Source organism: Episyrphus balteatus, chromosome 1 (assembly GCF_945859705.1).
Source record: "Episyrphus balteatus chromosome 1, idEpiBalt1.1, whole genome shotgun sequence".
In the NCBI taxonomy this organism is placed as follows: domain Eukaryota; kingdom Metazoa; phylum Arthropoda; class Insecta; order Diptera; family Syrphidae; genus Episyrphus; species Episyrphus balteatus.
Genome location: NC_079134.1, coordinates 87,398,363 through 87,403,714, shown reverse-complemented (window position 1 = coordinate 87,403,714; position 5,352 = coordinate 87,398,363). Strand labels below are relative to the sequence as shown.

Here is a 5,352-nt window from a genome sequence, read left to right as displayed (position 1 = left end):
ACTGAAATGCTTTGCCTTTAGTTGTTCCACCAAAAAACAATTTTTTCGAGTTCTATCGTGCTTAACTTTAATACCAAACTTTTAACCAAATATGTCTTATTAAAGAAACTAAATGATGCTTTTAAGCACACACGATTTCATTTTATATTTATTTACAAGATCATTGACCTTCTTCTTATTTCTTTTCTTGTCTCAACCTACTTAGGCTCTAAATTGGTGTCCCATTTCTTATAGAATAGGAAAACCTTTTGTTAAAGTTTATTAAATGTTTTCAATTTAAAGTTTGTTTGGTTTTATGAACGAAATTTCCAACTTTGTTGAAGAGCTTGTCCTTGGCTATTTTTATTTTTAAGCAGAGTGATTGAATATAATTCAATTAAAAAGTTCAAGTGACCTCAAACCTCAACTCTATATGCGTTTCGCATATGTTCACTTGAATTTTTTAATTGAGGTAAGAGAAGTTTATTGAATGTCCTGTTATAGCTTTACCTACCTGATTGGACAAATCAAATATTTGTCCAGTTGTGTACTCGGTGTTTGTGAGCAGCCCAGAGCTTCCAAGAGTATTAACCCAATATTTGTTCCACAAAGAATCAAAGATCTTCCTACCAAGATTAGACTTGAAGTAACGTACCTTAAGTGGATAGTACTGCTTGCAGTGAAAACCGAAATCTTCAATTTTATTCAATGGAATCGTTTGGTATTCAGATGGTTCTTTAGGATATGTTCGGAAGCACCTAGATAAACTTTGCCAGCCAAAACTGTTCTAACTGGAACAACGACAATGGCAACGAATGGTTCTTGGAAATTTTGATTTAGCTTTTAAGTGGACACATCAATGCCAGACAACCAGCAGCCATAGCCAGGATGACTGTGATACCATTCGATGGCATTCTCAAGACGACCAACTTTTTTGGCCGAATCGATATAAGCCGACATGTATGCGTATGCCTGAGGTTGTGCATTGGGCACGTTCAAACATTTAACATAAAGCTATCGGATAGCTTTTTGTTGTTGTAAACAATGTTAAAAATTAGCAAAGAAACGAACCATTTTCTGTCAAAAAATAATCTGAAGGTATCCGAGAACTTCTGGTATACCTCACGTATCCGATTGATCAGCTGATAAACACTTGCCCTTTTTTAAGCTATCTGGATAGCTTTTCGTCCAGATACGGGTATCCCAGATAGCCTATCCGATAGGTGTTTGAACGTGCCCATTGACACGAGTTTTGGTTCCTTCGACAGGTAATGCAAATGCATCCTAATTAATTATGAAATTTTCATGGAATTGTTTTTTGTTTGACGTTTAACAATTCCAATTTGTCTAGTCAGCTGATTTCGGAAAGTTTAATACGCAGTTAAGTTAAGTCCCGAGGCGTTTTTTTTGTCCAGTTAAGACCGGTGGTAATAAAAAACACACCTTTTGTTTAGGGTAAGGTGGTATAAGAGTGCGCATTTTAGACAAAACACCAAATAAAACAATAACAAAAAGAATTTAACTACTTTTTTTTATATATAGTTCTTAGTTTATAATCAAAGCAATGAAAAAAACTTAAAACTGGTAACAAAAAAGTATTAATTCAAAAGTTATAAACAAAATACCACGTTAGGTCATTTGCGTACTCTTATACACACTATTGTGTAAGAGTGCGCGGCTTAGTTTGTAAGAGTGCGCAGCTGCGTACAGGTGTAAGTTCGCACAAAAGTCGCAAATAAAACTGCCTATCTTTAAATAAACAGAGTATTTTTCAACCCATCACTCCTTGCATGAGGAACAATCAACAATAGTCTTCGATTAATGGTTCCGAGAAAATTTCAATATTTCCTAGTTACTTTCATTCGCTTGTTTTTTGTAAAACTTGTATTTGGTTTCTTTTTGGTTGGAATTGCTTTTTCTAGCTGCTGTTTGCTGGTATATGGACAAATGCCAGTTATTTTGAAGCCTTAGATAGCATATCCTGCTCTTATAACCCGCGCACTCTTATACATCATCATGGTGGCTTGGTGCGCACTCTTACACGTTCAGACATGTAATCGAAGAATATATATGTATTTCACAATGTACTTTATGACCAATCTTACGTGTTCCTCAAATGTTTCTCTTTGTCGACTTTTCAATGTCCCATACATTGTTTATTTTTAATTTTTGTTGCTAAGCGGAAAATTTGATTTGTTTGGCAAGAAAAATTGGAAAAAAAATGCTTAAAAACTTAAACTTAACTAGCAATTCTGTTTACAAAAACATTTGCATAAAATTTTGACAGCAGATCAAACTCATTTAGAGCTTTCCAAAATAAGTGCATTCAGTCTTATATTCCCTTTCAAACCGTAGAAAATCGCTTTGCGCACTCTTATCAACCGCGCACTCTTATACCATCCTACCCTACTCTCTCTTAAAGTATTGTAACGATGAATTACTGAACTACTTTTAAGATAAAAGTCTGAACACACTACCTACTACTGCAAAGGTAGGAATGTGAACGGACCTTTAGTAATTAAGAAAATATTCCACTGAACACATCTCAAAATATCCCACTGAACACATCTAAAAATATCCCACTGAACACATCTAAAAATATCCCACTAGACTGGAAGTATGAAGTGCCCTTCCTGGAAAGGAAGTTTCGAGAGGCAGGGACGAGAGCCTTCGAGGACGTTCTCGAATCTCGAGATTCCGGTATAAAAGGGCAACGTAGACACCGACCGGGGACAGTTTAATCTTGAAAGTGAAAGAGTACAGTACAAAGTGAAATAAAGTGTTGCGAATTGTTAGTAGCAAATAAAGTGATTTAAAAGTGTGTTTGTTTGAGCGAATAATAAAAGTAAATTGAGTTGAAATAAAGTGTGTTCTTATTTGAACGGAAATATAAGTGTAAATTAAATAAGTTTTATTGTGAACCCGAAATAAAACATTACATTGGTGTCAGAAGTGGGATTAAACTTATTTATTTGTGCGAATCAGATAATTTCGCGAATAAAATAAAAAGTGCGCGTGTGTTTTAACAATAAACAAAGTGTAAAACATTTTGAAATAAGTAAAAGTGCTCGCGTTTTGAAAAGTTAAAATGGGTAAAACACTAAATCAGTTAAGTTTGACTGAGCTGAAGGCGGAATTAACTAAGCGAGGTCTTCCTACTGCTGGATCGAAAAATGATCTCATTATTCGTCTACAGGATAATTTAACCCAGAAAAACGAAGATTTGGATACATTTCAATTCGAGGTTGAAATGATAAAAGAACGAGTAAGTACTAGTTCCGATATGTCATCCATGATGGCTGTTCTCCTTGCAAAATTTGAAGAACAGAGAGAACAATTAGAAAAACAACAGAGTAGTGTTCTCGAAAAAATTGAGACACAACGCAATTAACAGAGAGAACAAATGGAACAACAACGCACAGAGCAAAAGAACCTTCTAGATGAACAGAAAAACCGCATAGAAGGTAAGCTTGATGCTATCGAGAACAAGTTCGTTGCTCTTGATGCTTCCATCAAAGGTGTTGAAAAACAATCTCAAGAAAAGTTCGAGAAAGTTGAAGAAAAACTCGTGAAAGTAGAAATAAAATTCGATGACAAATTGAAAGGAATGGAAGTTAAAATGCAAAGTTTTACTGAGGAACTTGACAAGGTTCGAAAAATTAAGGTGCGAGAAAGTTCTGGTGAGTATTCAAAGAAGAAGGAAATGCATCCACCAACCTTTGATGGACAAAGTTCTTGGTCGATCTACAAGAAACAGTTTGAGGCAGCTGCCACAACAAATGGCTGGGATGACGAAGACAAATGTATAGCGCTGACTCTTGCTCTTAGAGGTCCTGCTGCTGAGTTGTTACAAACTTTACCACCAGAAAAGAATGGTAACTTTAACGCTCTTGTCCAGGTCATTGAAAAACGCTTTGGAGATGGCCATATGCAGGAAGTCTTCCGCGTCCAACTCAATACAAGAGTCCAGAAGAGAGGAGAAACTCTGCAACAACTCCAAGCTGATATTGATAGGTTAGCTCATCTGTCATATCCGACAGCAGGAGACGACATTATCAATCAGTTTTCGACAGAAGCCTTTGTACGTGCTGTATCTGATATAAATCTTCAGCGAGCAATTCGAACAGCTGGAAAACGTTCCCTTCCTGGAGCATTAGCGTTTGCACTAACTATGGAAGCAGCAGAACAGGCTTCTCAAGGCGTTCATCGGGTAAGAGAAGTTGCAGTGGAGGAATGCTCTTGTCAAAAACTCGCATTCCAAAGAAACCAGCGAGACGGAGCTGCTCGATGCTGGAACTGTAACAAGACTGGACATCTCCAGCGGCAGTGCAGATTGCCACCAAGAAGAACTGCTTGCCAACACTGTGGAAATAGGAATATTGCCCAACAACAGGTAAGCGATACAACTAACACTCATGCTCATCTTGATTCCCACTCGGGGAAACGAGTAAGAACCAACTTCGAGGGGCAGAAGCTGGTTTCTGGTATCGATGGCCCCAGAACCACAATTCAAGTCTCACAGACTAAACGAGACAACAAAAGTCTGACAGTGGAGGCGACCATAAACAACAAACAACACGTGGCTACAATTGACACCGGTGCCACCGCCTCCATTGTACGAAGAGACTTGGTGAAGATGACATGGCTACATAACACCAACAGCTACCGTCTGAAGACCGCCACAGGAGAAGCAGCAAGGGTGTACGGAGAAGTTCGTCTTACGATCCGTATAGCTGAACTAGAGTTTTCACATGTGTTTTTGGTGGCAGATATATGTGACGAGTGCATCATTGGAATCGACTTCATGAAGGAGCATGGAATCATTTTGGATATAGGTAATCAAGTCCTGAAATACAGAAATGTAGAGATTCCAATGGTCTATGGCAACGGAAACTCGACAACAATTAGAACTGTCATCAAAGAAGACATGTGCCTGCCTCCTTCTTCAGAAGTTTTTGTGTGGACCAAGTTAAAGGGGAACTTTGGAAGCCATCGATACCTCATGGTTGAACCAGAAGTTGAGCAAAGTTTCGAAAACATCATCATCGGGAAGACTCTTGTGGCACCAAAGAACAACATGGTACCTGTACGGATACTTAACATCAAACCGTACCCAAACAAGCTTAAGAAAGGAGAAGTTGTTGGGCAATGTGAATCTGTGGCCGCAATAACTAAGATCAACGAGGTGGATACACAGATGACTATGAACTCGGAGAAACTAAAGAAACAAATACTCAATTCAGACAACCTGAGTCAACATCAGCTTAATGTTGCGGGAAGGCTTCTTCATGAATATGCTGATATCTTCTCTTCACCCAGCGGGCAATACGGCCGAACACAACTGGTGCAGCATCGAATCGATACAGGAGATGC

General features: G+C 38.1%; 1 pseudogene; it reads right to left on the bottom strand.

Annotated features, from left to right (window-relative positions):
* Positions 1–339: 339 nt before the first annotated feature.
* LOC129906910 (COP9 signalosome complex subunit 5-like) lies at positions 340–4,887 on the bottom strand (annotated as a pseudogene).
* Positions 4,888–5,352: the final 465 nt, after the last annotated feature.